General features: G+C 37.6%; 1 protein-coding gene across 1 annotated transcript in view; it reads left to right on the plus strand.

Moving 5' to 3' along the window:
* The window catches only part of LOC125127215 (autism susceptibility gene 2 protein-like), a 541,543-nt gene that overhangs the window by 501,745 nt on the left and 20,484 nt on the right, over window positions 1-19,314 (plus strand). The gene's annotated exons all lie outside the window — the stretch shown is intronic.

Here is a 19,314-nt window from a genome sequence, read left to right on the forward strand (position 1 = left end):
GTTTCTAACAGAGTTCACATTAGAAATTTAGTATATAGGCTCACTCGTTAGTAATATTGATATATGTTTCCTAGTGATTTGCTTAATTGCTAATTTTCCTATGCTAATTGATGTTTTTCTATAAAACTAAATTCTTTAGCTCTTTACATTTATTGAATGCCATCTGGCTTATGAATTTTCATAAGAACAGCCAAAAAAAAAAAAAAGTACAGACCCCTCCTCCCATCTTTCTCCTAAAAAAAAAGGTAGTAAATATGTATCCATAATTTCTTTTTCATGTCTTCAGAGATTTTTTTTTCTGTAGGAATAAAACATCATTTCACTAAAAATATTTCCTCTCTCTCCCAGCTTGAATTTCCTCCCCAAGTCCTCTAGTCATTGCAATGGCAGTGAACCCTCTTACTCTCTCACTCTTTTGAAAAATATTCCCTTTATTATTGCTCTGGCTAAATATTGGTCATAGAGTACATTTAAAATATGTTTATCTTGATTGCTAGACAAAACCCCACATTTATTTTATATTTTAAAAAATAACTTTATGTATTTATTTACCCATAACTTTTTGATTTAAAATTGTCATTAAGCTTTTTTTGGTACAGGGGCAAAGAAATATGAAATAGGTGTCACGGACAATCTTTTCACTTTGCAATATTTATCGTTTTGGTGATTTCCTTTTGCAACTAGCTATGACCTCTCTGGCATCTCTATGTAGATAGTATTACAATTTCTTTGTAATCTTCGGTAAAGTATGTATACATGTATATAATGTATATTGTCTTAGTCTCCCCACCCCCCCTTTTTTTTCTTTTATTTTTCTTTTTGCTTTTTTAGGGCCACACTTGTGGCATATGGAGGTTCCCAGGCTAGGGGTTGAATCCGAGCTGCAGCTGCAGGCCTACACCACAGCCACAGCAATGCCAGATCCCAGCCACATCTGTGACCTACACCACAGCTCAAGGCAAAACCAGATCCTTAACCCATTGAGCGAGAGTAGGGATTGAGCTCAGATCCTCATGGATCCTAGTCGGCCATAACCTGCTGAGCCACAGTGGGAACTCCCTGTCTTAGTCCTTCTTGGGTGTTTTAATAAAATGTCATAGACTTGAGTGGATGATGAATACCATAAATTTATTTCTCACAGTCCTGGAGGCTGCAAAGTCCAAGATCAAGGTGAGAGCAGATTTCTGTGCTTGCGAAGTGCCTGCTTCCTGGTTCATGGATGGCCTTCTTTTCTTGTTTCTCACCTGGTGGGAGGAGTGAAGGGGCTTTCTGGGCTCTCTTTCACAAGAGCATTAAGCCACTCATAAGAGCACCTCATAGCCTGATCACCTCCCAAAGGCCCCACCTTCTAATCCTATCACATCGGGGATTAGGTTTCAACATACACATTCAGTCTAAAGTGTACATGTGCATATGTTATAGGTATAGTCAGGAACCCTAGAATTTAGCAGAGCTTTTGGACAAGTCGTCTGTCTTCATGCTTTTCTACTTTTACCCCCTCTAGTGTTCTTATACTAAATATTCGAAGCTAAGAGTAACACTTAAACTGTAAGCCCGATAAGAATTGCTTAGCACCTGCAGATTTTGAATAAGAAGTATATAGTAACTTGATGAGAGCTTATTTTTTTAATCTTATCATTAATTCCTCTAAATATCTTACTTCACATGGCTAAAGTAAATGAGATTGGATTCTGCATTGCTTGTCTGGGTCTAATGAGACCAAAACAACTCCACTATTAAAGAGTATTTCAGTTGTTTGTCATTCTGTGAGGAAGTGTGAAATAATTTGGTAGAATTCAGTTCCGAGGCTAATATAGTTAATGTATTTAAGATTCAGCTACATTAGATTATGTATTAGTCATCCAGAATTGAGAGGCATGGTAATAAAAATAACCAAGATATGTGATGGTATTTACTTAATTTTTTCCATTATGAAGATAGCAGAATAATTATTTACAGTTGTTTGCTAATAGCCCCACCCGAAAATATTCGGTCACTAAATCACAAAATGTTATGGTTGTTATTTGTCTAGAAAAACAGTCACATTGCAGCTGGTTTTGACATGTCTGCATTGTCCATGAATGATGATACCTCTACGGGATGGCACAATAGGGTGGAATCACACAGACCCCAGGATAAAAGGCTTGGCTATGAACCTGAGGTCTCCTTCTTCCTATCTGTTAAACCGTGGGTTGTCACAGGCCTCCACTTATTTAGCCTTAAAATGGTAATAATTATGTCTCCCTCACAGTTATGAGAAAAACCTATAGCTTTGTGCAGCAAATTGAAGGCACTGCCCCAAGGGCAGTAAATACAGTATTCAGCCAAGGGCCGGGGATCCTGTCATAGCCCTGCTCACTACCACCTCTCGAAGGGTCTTTGGTTGGGCCCATTCATTTCTGGACTTTAGCTTCTTTGTCTGTAATAATGGGGGCGCATTAGAATTTGCTTTGCTTATTACCACAGAAGATTTATGTGAGAATTAAATTAGATAAACTGTGTACAATTTTTGAAAAATTATATAACAGCAAACAAATGCGTACAGTATTATCATCATCATAAAAATGAAAGCAGCTTAATGGTAACTGGTCATCCTGTCTTAACCTGCCAGATCTGAGAATGTGGTATATCTAGTTGTGTCTCAGTGTTCTTGTGATTGTTGCCCTTTACATGTTGCTATAGTGGTAGAAGCTGCAGTCTGGGATGTGTTTGGCAATTTGAGCCAAAAGTCAGCTGCATTGTTCTACAAATACGCCTTTTTTAGTAACTGCTCAATGAGAGTTTCTGTTGTATATTAAGGGGCTAATGTGTCATGGGTTTTTGAAGGGAAAACACCTAATTAGAAAACTAGATCTATTCTTAAATTGCAAATGTGTGTACATCAAAGCCATCATAAGAATAAATTTAAGTCTGATAGTGTACGTGGTTTCAGTACACATTGGCGAAATATCCTGCTGATTGCTGATTGAAAACAGTTGTTAATTCTCTACTTCACTAAATTCAGAGTGGAAAAACTTTCCTTAATAAAGAACAGATTGAGGAGATCCAAGACCTTACTGTGTGGGAATTAATGGCAGATGCATATACTGGTAGTTAAAATGTTTCATTAGATGTTAATGTCTTGCTGTGTTTTTAATTGTTCAGGAATTAGCCTCCAGAATATTAAAACCATCTGTTTGTTATCATGATGAAACAGAATGCTTAAATAGTTATTAATTTGTGTTTCTTGTCTTTTTTTTTCTTTTTTTCTTTTTGGAAGGATAATCTGTAAAACTTTGATCTGTTCAGAGTTTAGGGAATTTGGAATGTGGACGTGAAAAATAATTTTAAAACACATCGCTATCCCAAATAGCTGTAGTTTAATTTTTTTCCTACCTGCTGTGCATATTTTATCTGTATCCTTTTTCACATTCTTTTTTTTTTTTTTAAGTAGGATGAGTTGTTTTTCATGATGTGATGAGAATGATCACAGAGCTGGTTTAATAGTTGATTTAAATTGAAAGACCACCCTTAGAATGTGCTGATTAGTTTATATTCAATATCAAGCAAGAATTTAGATGTTTGGAGGGTTGAAGGGAAGCTGAATTTTTAATTCTAAGGACACATTGTTCTTACTATGCTCCACTAGCTCTGCATAACAACTGAGGGTTATAGTCCTTATAGAGTCAGGCTGGCACTGGTTCTAGTCCTGCCTCTGCTGCTGTTTTCTGTCTTTTGTGACTTTACTAGGTCTTTTTCTGGTTTGGTTTTTCCATCTATGTATTGGGAAATAATATGTAATTTACAAAGTTTTTGTAATTTTTAGAAATAATAGGAAGATTGCATGTTTGTTATAGCAGGAGTGTTAATTTGCTTCATTTCTTAGTTGCATACAGTCAGTGAGATATTCTAGGTACCAGTGAGAATATAGTTTAGCACTGTAGCTACAAGATCCAAGAGCAGACCCTTCATTTACTAGCCGTTGCCGCTGCGTTGATAGCCAGATATTGGTGTATTTAAGTTCTTACCCTCAAAATGACCCAGTGCCATCTCTGGTTGTCTGCCAGATGGATGGACCTCCAATGGAGAGGATGAACCTGCCTTTGCATGGAATTCTAATTCATGTTTCCATGGGTCCAGATATTTGTCTTCTCACGTCTGACTTTGACTAGGGAAAATGGTCAAGTTCTTTCTTCATTAATTTATGCAAATCAGCTAAAATCATGCCAAGAATTGGAAACTATATATTTGAAGATTTCTGCATCTTGGAGAAATGCCGTGTGTTTAGACCAAGAATTTCTGATAGTTGGAAAATTTATGTTTCTCTGTGTAAGCTTTTTTTACCCCACCTGCCTCTCATTCACAATTAGGCTATCCCAAGCCCTGTGTCTCTTTCATCCAGGATAAAAATGCGAGAGGCTTCCTAACTTGAAATCCTCTGGAGCCAAGTGAAAATCACTATATAGTGGTGAAGTTTGTTGTAAACCTTGAGCCTCTAATTTAGGTTCCTCAAAGGCCAGGCAGATATGCTGGTAAGTGATGCAGGACAGGGTAGGGTGTGGGGACTCTGTTGGCACCGTGCTAAAATCACCCAGTATAACCTCAGAGTTAGTTCAGCTGGTGCCCCCATGTCCAGTGGCGTGAGTGTTACTTTTCATCATGACAAATGCACTATTTTTAGGTGCCTGGAAATTACCTCCTCATTTGAAATTTTACTCAGGAAGATATATTTACTACTATAACCAATTGTTTTTTTAAATGTTGTTGTTATTATTAAATCAGTGAATGGTAGTCCACTGGTTTAAACATCTCTGCCTTTGGAGATTCCCAGGCTAGGGGTCGAATCAGAGCTGTAGTGCCGGCCTATACCAGAACCACAGCAATGCGGGATCCGAGCTGCATCTGCAACCTACACCACAGCTCACGGCAACGCTGGATCCTTAACCCACTGAGCAAGGGCAGGGATCGAACCCTCAACCTCATGGTTCTTAGTCAAATTTGTTAACCACTGCGCCACAACAGGAACTCCTCCTGGAATGATTTTAAAAGAATAAGAGAAGGATTTTTAAATTTTTAAAAACACTTGTTAGAAGGTAAAATAAAGATTTTTAAATGCTTCATATTATCCAAATTATTTAAAAGTGGCAGTCTCATCAATAAGCGTATATAATACTAAGAGAGCTCTTAACTTCCCTTGGTAGTGGTTTTTGACCTTTTGCTGAATAAGTACTTTTAAAATTTTCAAATGCCATGGTGAAGATTTATTAAACTAACTGCAATTATATGCTACTTTTCATTCATAATCCTATACCTGACTATCTGAAATATCTTAAATTACACATGATCACTGTTTCAAGAACAAAATCATCAGTAGCACCTTTTAAAGAATAAGAAATCTAAAGGCTTATATGATTATAGAGGCCATAAGTTAACTAGTGTACATGCCACTTTTCATGTTACCACTCAGCTTTCAAAGCTCTGCTTAGTGGCAAATCCTACACTAGCTTTTTATGACCGAGTCACGCTCTTTGTTAATAGCTCCAAAGGCCATTTTATGAGAGATATTAAAGACTGACTTACATGTTGCAGACCTAAAGAGAATATGCATATTGACTGATTAAACAAATATTTATTGAACAGCTAATAAATTCTAGGCACTGTTTTAGATTCTGCAGATATAACAGTGAACAAAACAGATAAAACCCCCTGGTTCTCATGTTGCTTATGACCTAGTTGCATTGTGGTTGGAGTCGGGGGATACGTTTGGAGGAGACAGAGGACAAATAGGTAAGCATTAACAGTGCTAGGTAGAGGCATGTTTACAATTATAAGAGGATGATCTGCAAAGGCCTCACTGAGGGCTAAAGATCTGAGAAGAGGCACTAGTAAGCCTTCTGGGAGCTGAACATTTCAAACATAAGGTATAGCAAGTGCAAAGGCCCTGAGGCAGTGATGAGGCCAGTGAAACTGTTACAGAGTGAGCAAGGCTGAGAGCAGTAGAAAATGAGGTCGAGAAATAATAGGGGAACCAGACAGAGTGGGGGCCACCTTATAGGCCATTTTAACGACCTTTATCATTCTCTTACTCGCTTTTTTGTAGAATCACTCTGGCTCCTGGGAGAGATGCATGGAGATAGGGGGCAAAGGTACAAGCAGGAGACCAGATAGGAAGGTATTGTCATGGTCCAGGTAAGAGCAGATGTTAGTTGTGAGCAATGCAGTAACCGTAGAGGGAAGATTTTAGCCTAGGCAATTGGAAAGGTGAAGATGCTGTTAATGACAGTTGGAAATGTCAAGGATATTACGTTTGGCATTTTAAGTTGGAGACACCTGTTACACATCTAAGCGAAATTGGAAGATGCTGCTGGATTGAGAATAGAATTTGTGGAAGAAATTGAGGCAAATTAGGCAGCATCAGCACATAGGTGGTATTTAAAAACGTGTCACTGGCTGAGATCATCAGGGGTAGTGAGTATAGACAGGAAAGAGGCCCAAAGACTGAGCTCTGGGGAACGGAAGGTTAGGAAGTATAAGGAGTGGCTAGAGAGGTAGGAGGAAAAGCAGGAGTGGAGCAAAGTGCTTCAGGGATGATCAATTGTGTGGATGCTACTCTTAGACCAGTAAGACAGGGACTGACAGTGACCACTGGGTTTATTAGCATCTGTAGGTCCTTAATGACTGGTAGTCTGTAAGTGCAGGCATCAGGGGAACTTTTGCCCTGGGCCCTGCTCTGTGCCTCCTTAAGCCATGCGCCTTCCCAGAGTGGAAGCATTCAATGGGCCAAGTCCATCTGGAGCCCACCCCTCCCCTTCTCCACCATGCTTACTGGTTATCCGGGACTTCAGAACTCCTAGCCCATATACCTTGAATCTGGCTTTCACAGTCTGTTTCCTAGGTCCATTTGCCTGAGAGTGGACTATACCATAGCCATGCAAATGCCCAGACATGAGTTGGGGGCACTACTAGTAGGAGTTGGGTAAAGTGGGAATGTTTGGAGCCTGGAGGTTGGGCTAGGATGTTTTGTGTGCAGGTGGGGTTTCTTATATGTGGGACAGAGCTGGAGAGGAGAAAGGGTATCAGCTTGATTTATGACTTTTAACTATTTAGACATACAGTGTTTGGTTTCCTGCTCCAAGATCTACACATGCCTTTGTTGAACTGCACAGGAGCAATTCCTGGGCATGTAGCGACAAATGCCTAATTGGAATGGATTAAACAGAGAATTAAAGGAGAAGAATTAGAGCTACGAATAAAATATTTTCAAGAATTTTTGAGGAATTTCTCCTGTGGTGCAGCGGGTTAAGGATCTGGCATTGCTACAGCTGTGGCACAGGCTGCAACCACAGTGCAGATTAGATCCCTGGCCTGGAAACATCCACAAGCTTCAGGTGTAGCCAAAAAAAAAAAAAAAAAAAAAAAAAAAACAACTTATTTTTGAATGGGAATGGAAGAAATGAAAAGGTAGATAGGTTTCTTTGTTTTGTCTTGATTCATTGTCTTTTCTTATAAGGTGGGAATTAATAATACCCAGGATATTTGTGCTCTAAAGAAAAGAATTATATTAGTTTGCTGGGACGCTGTAACAAAATGCCACAGAGTGGGTGGCTTAAACAACAGAAACTTATTTTCTCATAGTCTGGAGACTAAAAGTCCAAGATAAAGGTGTAGGCGGGTGTTCTGTCTTCTAGGGCCTCTCTCCGTGTCTTGTAGGTGGCTGTCTTCTCACTGTGTCCTCACACGGCTGTTTCTCTGTGCATGTGTATCTCTGATGTCTTTCCCTGTGTTTCCTCGCCTCTTATAAGGGACGTCAGTCAGATTGGATTGGAGCCCACACTTAATGGTCTCCTTTCAACTTAATTGCATTTTAAATCTTTATCTCCAAATGCAGTCGCATTGTAAAGTAATGGAAGTTAGGGTTTCAACATATGAATTTTGGATGGACGCTATTTAGTCTGTAATAGGGATCTCAGATATTCTACAACATGCATGTGGGGGACCCATCCCACCTGTGAAAAAATGTGGCTTCCCAAAAAGTTGACCGTGGTGCTTGTTAAACCAGTTCATTTCCGTCCTCCTTGAAGTAATGTAGCCTAGTATGGAATGGTCAGTACTTAGTGATGTTTAATGATACGCAGGTTGCTAAGTGGCAGGGACTGAATTGTGGCGCCCCCCCCCCCATTCACATTCATACATTCAAGCCCTAATCCCAATGTATTTGGAGTAAGGAAGTAATTAAGGTTAAATGAGATCCTAAAGAGTAGGGTTCTGACAGGATTAATGTCCTTTATAAGAGTCATTAGAGAGATAGCTCTCTTTCTGCCCTCTCTAAGAGGGCACGGAGAGATGAGATGGTGGCTGTCCACAAGCCAGGAAGAGTGCTCTCATCAGGAACGGACCATGATGAAACCTTATGTTTCTAGCCTCCAGAACTGTGAGAAAACTTCTGTTGTTTAAGCCACCAATCTATGGTATTTTGTTATGGCAGCCTGAGTCAACAAGACATTGATTTACTGGACATTGATGTCAAAAAAAAGTTAAAAAAAAGATGAGCAGAAGACGTCAATAGTCATTTCTCCAAAGGAGATATACAGATGGCCAAGAAGCAGATGAAAAGATACTCAACCCTTGCTAACTATTAGAGAAATGCAAATCAGAACTACAATGGAGTATTACCTCACACCAGTCTGAGTAATGGCCATCATCAAAAAGTCTACAAATAGGAAATGCTGGAGAGGTTGTAAAGAAAAGAGAACCCTCCTGCACAGTTGGTGGAAATGGAAGTTGGTATAGCCACTGGAGGACAGTATGGAGGTTCCTTAAAAAACTAAAGTTATCCTGTGATCCAGGAATCCCACTCCTTGGCCTATATCCAGAAAAGACCAAAAAAAAAACACAAACAAACAAACAAACAAACAAAAAAACAAAAGAAAAACAACCCAAAAAAACAACAACAAAAAAACCTCTCAAATTCAAAAATATACATCCCAATGTTCAGAGCATCATTATTTACAGTAGTCGAGACATGGAAGCCACCTTAGTGTCAAACAAAAGATGAACGAATGAAAGTGTGTATCTATGTACACATACTAAGTATACTGAATATACTAAGTGATGTAAGTCAGAAAGACAAATATCATTTTGTATCACTTATATGTGGAATCTAAAAAAAATGATATGGGTGAACCTAGGAACAGTATCACAGGCATGGGGTAAATTAGGAGTTTGAGAGTAACAGAAAAAATTTTTTTAAAGTTCTATACTGATCATATCTTAGATTCATAATTTTAAATAGTGTGATTAAATAAAGCACATATATCTTTAAAAAAAGATGCACATGGAAAGAGGAGGGCCTTTAGCATTGATGAGAATTTAATTTTTGATTAGATTTGAAATGAACTGGTGTCAAGACAGAGAAGTTGGAAAGCAGTTTGCTGGCAAAAAAATCATATCTTAAAATTTTTGATAGCTCATAAGCAAAGTATTTTATATCATAACTAGTGCTTTTGATGTTCATAATATTGCTATTAAAATGAATAGCCACTAGTTGTATGGGTTAGAGGAAAACAATGCCTTTTCTGGAAATAAAGTGTTAAAAACTTATGATTATGGCACTTTAAAAATGTATATTGGGAGTTCCCTGGTGGCGCAGTTGGTTAAGGATCTGGCATTGTCATTGCTGTGGCTGGATTCACTGCTATAGCACGGGTTCTGTCTCTTACCCAGGAACTTTCACATGCTGTGTGCATGGCCAAAAAAATGAAAATAAATTAAAGCACTTTGAAAAATAAAATGCATATGAAAATAGAGATAATGTGGGTAATATACCCACATTTACTCATCATCTAGTTTCAGCAATTAAGACAGGGCTAGTCTTATTTCATGTCTACCCCTATCCTATCTCCCCACCCCCTACACATATGCTGCTCCCCCATAACCTGGATTATTTAGAAAAAATAACCCCAGATACTAATTATTTCAGCCATAAATGATTTCAGTACATACTGAAAAAAAGAGTTCTGTTTTTTACATTATATATATACCAAAATATAAATAATATCATTAATACCTAGTCAGTTTATGTATTTCTGGATTTGTCTCAATTCTTATATTCTTTGGTCAAGTAGGGTTAAAATGAGAGCTGTACCTGGCATTTGGTTGATATGTCTTGCATGTCTTGTTATTGAATTCCTACTTTTCTTCTCTATTTGCCTTGCAATTTATGCATTGAGGAAAGTGAGTGATTTCTGGATTTTGCTGACTGCATCCCTTGTTGTGTGGTTTAGCAAGTGCCCTTATCTCTTATATTTCTGTAAGCTGGTAGTATGATCTGTGATGAATCAGATTCACGTTATATATTTTTGGATGGTGGTGATGTTCTTATAGTAGGATCGTATGTTGTTTTCTCCCTTTTTATGATGTTAGCAGCCATTGATGCTTAATTCTTTAACTTTTTCCTTTTCAGAAGTTCCTCCAAAGATAATCAATAAGGTATTTATTTGTTGGTTGGATTTCTCTTAAAAGAATCATATATGCATGTATTTAAACATGTTGATGTGCCTCAATTCATTGTGTTATTATGCTTTTACTACTCAAATTGCCCCATCTTTGGTTACTGGGAGCATTTTGAATTTGGCCCTCAAGTCTCGTTGACATAGTCTTTCTAGGATGACAAGATATGAAAGACTCATCTTACCCAGACTTCAGTTAGCTATGTTTTCATAGTAAAATGGGAAAAGCAAAAGTCATAAAACATTTTATGTTTGAAAGGTAATGGTTATTTTAAAGAATGCCAGGCCATTTTAAAGAATGCCAGACCATTTAAAAAGTTGTTTGTGGAGTTCCCGTTGTGGCTCAGCAGCAACAAAACCCAACTAGTAACCAAGAGGATGCGGGTTCGATCCCTGGTCTCACTCATTGGGTTAAGGATCCGAGTTGCTGTGAGCTGTGGTGTAGGTTGCAGATGTGGCCTAGATTCCAAATTGCTGTCCCTGTGGCACAGCTTGGCAGCTGTAGTTTCAATTTGATCCCTGGCCTGGGATCTTCCATATGCCATGGGTGTGGCCCTTAAAAAAAAAAAAAAGTTGTTTGGAAGCATCTTTTCTTACATAAAAATATAAAAAGTAAGCTTTGCATATTTGTTATTTTTGTATATTATTCCTCAGTAACCAAATGATATTGTCTCAAAATTTCTTTTTAAGAATCAGTAGCCCACTATCAGTACCAAAGCAGGGAAACATCCCTTCTTCGTTAAATTATTTTTGCATTGAATACGTTAATTGTGTGTGGATTTCTGAACCTTTATGGGGACAGACTTATCTTTCAGTCCACAGTCATACTCAAGGAATGGCAACCAAAGAAACTTTTCTCTTAAATCCCACTTGTACACATTCTTTTTCTTCCTATAGTTGAGGCTTCTTTTTTGTAGGAAATGAAAAGTCAGGTGTGTTATCATGCCTTTTGTCAACATTATTTCAACCTGGAAATAGTACCCAAGTTGCAGATAGAGATTGCTTTTTATACTTACTTTCCCTTCCCTTCACATTATTAAGTTAGGGAGAGATAGTATCTTAATAGCCTGTTGGCCAAATCATAGCTTAGAGTTATGATTCTCTACATAAGCTGTAGAACATTATTAAGTTCTGCTGTCTGGGTTGAGTTTATCTATTGGAAGGATATCAAAGTTGGCCAGATTGCTCTTGATTGTCTGATTTGCTTTCTGTTTATGTTTGGGACTATGTAGTTAGATTGATCTTGGCTTACTTTCTGTTCTTTATTTGATTAACTTTGCAGTTTTTTTTTTCTTTTCTACTGCTGTGAACTCCTTTAAATGTTAAATAATATATGTGATTGGTGACTGGAAGTGCTTCAGTAGTTTTTATTTTTCAAGCTAATAGCACAATCTTCAAGTTATTATCTATGGAACACCTTAAATATTTATTTGGGAACATCAGTGACACAGACAAATGACACTCCAAAATCCAAGCATATCCAAGAACCCTATCTCATTTTGCATTAATACACCTTTCCTAATTCCCTTGGAGTGATTTTATGATACATGGATTAAGAAGCAGTTTCTTGTTTTTGTAAACCCACTGTGTAGGCAGGATTCCAAGACGGCCCTCAAGATACTTGCCCCCTGTTTACTTCCATAATTAGATTTTATGTGGACAGTTGAGTTTTAGAAAGGGAGTTGTGTTTCATTGCTTCATTGCCTGATCTAATCAGGTGAGTCTTCAACTAGAAACCTGTTTCTGGAGTAAACAATTAAACTGAGGGAAACTCTTATTTACTCTTACATAAACTGCTTTATGAAAATATTAATTACATATTATAAAAACTTATCAGTATACCATTTAATGTTTTAAATACATACATATATATATATAGAGAGAGAGAGTTGTACAACTATCACCATACTCCAATTTTATAAACTTCACTATCACCTCTAAAATTTCCTTTGCCTGCTTGCAAATTGGTAGACTCATATTCTTGTGCAAAATTTTGTTACAACTTAATGGACCCAGAGTTTTTAGCTCTTTTAAAATCATTAGATAGTTTCCTTTTGTTTAGCTGTTATCATATTTGAACACAGATTAGATTTACATATTACATTCATGCTCTGAATCAAATTTTAAATTTTTCTTAAAAATTTGGAGTTCCCGTCGTGGCGCAGTGGTTGACGAATCCGACTAGGAACCATGAGGTTGCGGATTTGATCCCTGGCCTTGCTCAGTGGGTTGAGGATCCAGCATTGCTGTGAGCTGTGGTGTATGTTGCAGACACGGCTCGGATCCCGCGTTGCTGTGGCTCTGGTGTAGGCCGGCAGGTACAGCTCCAATTCGACCCCTAGCCTGGGAACCTCCATATGCTGCGGGAGCGGCCCTAGAAAAGGCAAAAAGACAAAAAGAATAAATAAAAAATAAATCTTTCTTAAAAGTTAAAATTATTTTAATATTTTTTTCAGTACCATCACAGAATAATGTTTACTACTATAATTTAAAAATATGTTTAATTATCACACTTGGTAATGATAATCATATTATCACATTATTATGTAATTATATAACATTATTTCTATTATTGGGTTTCGGTTTTTTAATCTCTTTGTATTCTTATATATGTACGAAGTATGTCTCTTTTATCTTTGTGGGTTTTGCTCCCAACTATATTCTGCTTATTTATTTATTTAGTCTTTTTAGGGCTGCACCCATGGCATATGGAAGTTCCCCAGGCTAGGGGTCGAATTCGAGCTGTAGCTGCTGGCCTACACCAGAGCCACAGCAACTCGGGATCCAAGCTGCCTTTGTGACATACACCACAGCTCAGGGCAACACTAGATCCTTAACCCACTGAGCGAGGTCAGGGAATTGATCCTGCATCCTCATGGATACTAGTTGGTTCGTTACCACTGAGCCATGATGGGAACTCATACTCTGCTTTTTAAATTGTACTGTATTTTAATTTCCAATTTATTATATAGGTTTTGTTTGTTTGTTTGTTGGTTTTTGTTTTGCTTTTTTTGTCTTTTTTCCATTTCTTGGGCCGCTTCCACGGCATATGGAAGTTCCCAGGCTGGGAGTCCAGTTGGAGCTGTAGCAGCCGGCCTATGCCAGAGCCACAGCAACGTGGGATCCGAGCCGTGTCTGCAACCTATGCCACAGCTCATGGCAACGCCAGATCCTCAGCCCACTGAGCAAGGCCAGGGATCGAACCTGCAACCTCATGGTTCCTAGTCGGATTCGTTAACCACTGAGCTACGACAGGAACTCCTATGGCTTTTGTTTTTGAATCTCCTCCTCATCTCCCCTATAGCTGCTTTTTTGTCATATTTCTTTTTGTTCTCTATAATTGGGCTTTTTAATTTTTGTTATTTCCAATTGAATAGAAAATACATGAGTTAAACCCTAGCATAGATTTTATAGATCTTATAAATTATTTTACTTTCATATTTATAATTTTCATGTTCTTAATTTTAAAAGTGTGTTTGCGATTTTCTAATTTTTTTAAATATCTTTAAAATTTTTCTTAGAACTCTTCTAGATATGGATATTCCGTTGTAAATGTCATTAATTTTTATCATCAAGAAAGTTGTTCACGTAGTATTCTGATATCCTTTGTAGCCTAGTGCATCTTCAGTTTGTGGTAATGTGCCATGGATGTTCTAGAAGATGTGGTCTCTATAATTTAGCAGATTGATTGTGGATTACCTAAGTCACAGTCTTTTAACCTCTTATGTCCTTCTCTATTGTTTTGTCTTTTTCCTTTCTGATTAGCAGCATGCTAAAGTTCCCCAACTCCTGTTGATTTTGTTTATTTCTTAAAATATTTTTTATTTTATGTATTGAGATATCAAAGTTTATATCCTAACACTTTAGTCTAAAGAACAGAAGTGAAAGAGGTAAAGATTATACCTTGTATCACCTTAACATGACTATCTTTGGCATATAACTTAAGGCATTTATTTACAATGTTGCCTTTTTTCTGTTAAAATTTAAGAGTGCTTGGTAACTAACAAATAATTGCTTGGTTTTTTACGTTTTGTCTTTTTAGGGGCACACCCACAGCTATGGAAGTTCCCAGGATAGGGATGGAATCTGAACCGGAACTGCTGGCCTACACCACAGCCACAGCAATGCCAAATCTGGGCCATATCTGTAACCTACGCCACAGCTCACAGCCTGATTCTCAACCCACTGAGTGAGGCCAGGAAAAGAGCCACAGCTCTTTCTCCTGAGCCACAGCGGAAACCCCTTGTTTATTTTATCCAATACACACTAGATGTCCTTGCCTTTTTTAAAAAAATGGGAGTATAATCCATGTATAATATTATTATAACCAATATACTTAGTCGTATGCTTACTTTCTTGCTTTTCCCCTTGTTTTCTCTTCATTTCTCTATTGATTATGATTTTAATTTTTTTTTACATTTGATAGTGACTTGGAAAACAAGTATTTTTAGTATCTAAATTTTTCTAGTGGTTAACTTTAAGATTACTAGATCCTTAAAATTCTTTTTGTAACTACTGAAGACCATAACAAGATAACTTCTAATTTGATGATCCCAGGGAAATTTTACACAAATTGTTTGCATTACCCTTGTTTCCAGAATTTAATTTTTTTCTTTCTGGCATAATTTGTTATTGTACCTTAAGTATATTATTTATTTCTTAAGAAAATGTTTTTTTCCACTTAACTTTGTATTTTTTTGTAGTAATTATTTTGTTAGCGCATTTGGATGTGCCAGCCTTTTCATTATTTACTTTGATTCTGTGCCTCTCTTCTGAAATACCTTTTAAAATCTAAGAAATAACAGTGCAAATGCCACTCAATCTATGAAACTTCTCCAATTGGGGATAGTTTTATATGGAAAAAATAAAACAACATTTTTATGAGGTTAAATACTTGCTGCTTTGATGCTCATGAAGCTATATTATAAAATTTCATTGAATAAAACAAGATTCTGTGCTCATTGGCGCCTTTTTAAAACGTTGTGTAGGGTTCATTTAGATCCTTACACAAAGGCTCAGTCATCTGAAGTAAGATTCATGCTACTTTGAGGAACCAAAACTTTGATGGATTAATTTTGGATCTTCTTCTGCATTGCACTTTATAATTCACCTTATTCCTCCAGAGTTCTAGGCAGAGGTATCTTCTCCACATACTTTATCCTTTTGTGAATTCTGTTTGAAGGGCCGATGCCACCTTCTGAACATCTGGCATCTTGTTGAACTCTCCATACCCAGTCTGAAAAGAATGACATAGCCTGGTTCACAAATCTTGCAGATTTACACAGAATTGCTCCACCTTGCCTCAGTCCAGGGTGATGGGATTATTATACGTTCATTAGTCATGATAAAACCAAGGATCGTTATTTTCCTAATTAGCCATTAGTGGCAGTTAACTCTGAGACGGTAACACAGCTTCAGAGTTTGGAAAATGCATTGTTGACAATGAAATCTAATGAAAACAAACTGGCTTCTTACATTTCATCAAATGTTAATCTTACTGATAGAATTACTGCCACGCATGCCTGAGGCTAGCTTCCTATCATTTAGTTTGTTTTGTTTTAGTTCTGATTCCTAAATTATGTAATATCCTAATGGGAAGAAACTTCTGGGACTAAAGAGTTAATTACAGTAATTTTTACTTAAATGAGGTCCTGTGGTATCTTAAAGGCTGATAGTAAGAAAATTTCATTGTATCATTTATAGCAAAAACTTACAGAGCTGCCATGGATGCTAGGATAAATCAATGCAGGCAGATTGATTTTTCTCAGGTCTTTAAATGTTTAAGCCAGCACCTGGCCTTTGTAATGTCTCTTGGTTGTAGGTAATAGCTGGGAATTTCAGGTGTGGGATTACAACTTCTGAGTTAGTTATGCTACCCCAAATGATCCATTGGATGTGATTGAAAATGCCAGTTTTAAACGTATTCATGGGATTAGGAAGGAACACTTCTTTGCCTGAAATCTTGTGGTTTAGCTTTAGTACTTACTATAGTCAGTCTGTTTCTTTGAAATATTGAGCTGTCTGACAGCTTAAAATCCTAAGTTTCCTTTAAACTTGAGCCTGGCTTTGGCAGAGAAAGGGGTAGTGTGGGGGTGGATTTCATATAAGACTCTCTGAAGAGAATTCAGTGAAGTGCTTTTGCTGGCAGGACACAGGAGAAGCTAGTAAGCCGCTTCCTCTCTGTGGTTCTCGGGTTTTGCCCTTAGCCCAGTTCAACCTTGAGTCAGGTGATTTACATCAGGGCCAGTGGAGTCTCTTGTTGGACCTTGTTGGATTCATCATCTTCCTTCATGGAAGAAACACAGAAAAGCCCCAAAAGCAAAGTCTAGACTTTGTTAAGTCAGTTGGACATTAGGAAAAGTCATGACGTTCTGATGCCCTTAATTCCTACCTGGATGTTTATTTCTCATCTAAGTAGTTTTTATAAACATCTCTTGATCAGATATTGCCTAGTAAGATTTCTTTCTTTGTGATGGCTGTTAGGCTCCACAGATGTAAATGCTAGTCTGCCACTGAGTCTTCATTTCCAAGTTAAATGTAAATGTCTAAACTGGCACTAGGAATGAAAATGAAGAGAGCAGTAGGCAGTGGAAGCAGGGGGTAAGCCCACGATCTCTTGCCTAATTCTGAGCACATTTCTTCTATGTGTTTCTTCATCCATTCTTTGGAGGTAGCTTGACCTGCCTCTGTTTAATTTAGAGATCCAGTGAGATGAGTTCTGACATTGCTTTTGAATTGGAGGGCCTACTCCACATACAGGTTTTATTTTCAGTATGAATATATTTAATGAATGCCTTTTAAAACTTGAAAATGTATCAATTAGTAGAAGCATTAAATAGTGAGATGCTAGCTAGACTTCGAGGGCATATGTCAAAAAATAAATATACAAAGAAAGGCTTCTTCAAAGACCATAGTGGAAAAGTTAATATCCGAGCTTTAAAAAAAATCTTGACCTGAAAAGCACAGAGAAAGTGACAGTGAGCGTTCCAGATTGAGGAAATCTCGTGTAAAAAAGTACAGGGCAGGAGTGGACAGGGTATGTTCAGGAAATTGAGAGGAAGTGATGTTCATTTTAGATTAAACTCCCCTTTATTACAAGTATAAAAATGAAAACTTGAGGACGATGACAATATTCTGAACTTTTATTCCATAGTAATAAGAAAAGGCTCATGTAGCTCTCATCTGAATTAATTTAGAATTAGCAGGTTTAGCAGTAACTTAGGAGGAAAATAAGTACTTAAGGGCTCAGGAGGATACGAAGTAAAATTAGCATCATTTTTCTTGGTTCCATTAGAAAAGACTTCCTGGAGAAAGGGATTTTAGAAGAAAATGATAAAAGCGGATTTGTAGAAAGGTTGAAATAAAAAAAAAAAAAAGGAGTACCTCTATATAGTGGGGATTTGGGGATAGTTGACTAGATGGTATGGTCAAAAGTCAGGTCTGAACTACAGGCTTTAAAGAGGCAGATGAAGGTACCAGGAAAGCTGATTCGGATTCATTCTCCATTCATCTTGGTTCCTCTTCCCCTTTGGCCTCAGAGCCACAGGAAAACCTGCAGGCAAAAGTATTGCTGCTGCCTGTTTCCAGTTGTGCTGTCTGAAGTTCCCTCCTACCCAGAAATATGGTGCTTGGGTTTGTTTAAGGCTTTCCATGCTCTGATCCATGTACCCCTTTCTACATTTCTCCCCATTTCTTCCCCCAGGGACTGTCTCGTTCAGATAAGACTCCTTCAGATCATTTCGTAGCATGTTGCTTTCCCTGCCTTTTCTTTCTGCCTTTCTCCTTTCAAGAGTATCTATGCCTCTCTTTTCAGCCAGGTGAGCTCAATCTGCTTTTAAAATCCAAGGCTTCCGAAATCATCTTTCCTTCTAACATCGCTGGCTCTCTTGGTTTTCATTTAGCACGTGTGTATTTCCTTGTGTTGTGATATATATTCTTTGTCTTCCACTGTCTTTTTCTTGTTAGATTGAGAACGTTGTAAAGGGCCTTGGTCTTGTAACCTGCACCAAATTGCTTGGGTTCTCAGCAGATGTCGCTGGGGATAACATCATACAATAATAGTCCGTAAGCATTTGACTCATGGTCTTATATAGATCAGTGGTTTGCAGTTCTGTGTGTTTGTTCATTTTGAATGGAAAAATCCAATCTGGGTAATGTGTAAGAATATCCTGAACATGAAAATCGGAGCTGGGAAAATGTGTAGAAACAGCTAAAATGTAAGGTTTGAAGATCAGAGGCGTTTTAATTTAGTTAAGCACCGTATCTCCAGCTATTACTATCAGGCTCAAATGTGGCACCTGGTACCTATTTGTTGAAGGGATGCAGGCCTAATTTACTTAAGCTGTAGGTCTTAATTTGGTGTTTTAAAATATCTGACAGGAGACTTGCAGAATATTATCTCAAAGAACAGAATCATTGTCTCCCCAGTGGTATAAGGATAATGTACAGAATCTCATGGTTTTCTCCTAGAAAAAGAAAATTTTCTTCTGTTTTTTTTTTTTTTTTCCCAGAAGAAGACAAAAGAAGACGAGAAATCATAGTTGGTGTAACCTGGCTTTAGCTCATTCAGTGTTTTTGGTCTTTCTGTTATGGATGAGAAATTCACAATGGAATAGAGGAAAAATCTGAGGGAAGAGGATCTTCCAGGATTCATGAATGTTTGCTAGATGTTTCCTGTGTTGATTTAGGGCTCGCTTGGGCCTTTTATCTACATTGACGTTTTGCAGTAAATGTTTTGCTTATTCTACTTGCCATGTTTCTTTCTGTGGCATCTTGCCTGGCACTGTTCAGGAGCTGAGGAAAATGCTCAAGATCAGGACCTTAAATT

Source organism: Phacochoerus africanus, chromosome 5 (genome assembly GCF_016906955.1).
Source record: "Phacochoerus africanus isolate WHEZ1 chromosome 5, ROS_Pafr_v1, whole genome shotgun sequence".
NCBI lineage: Eukaryota > Metazoa > Chordata > Mammalia > Artiodactyla > Suidae > Phacochoerus > Phacochoerus africanus.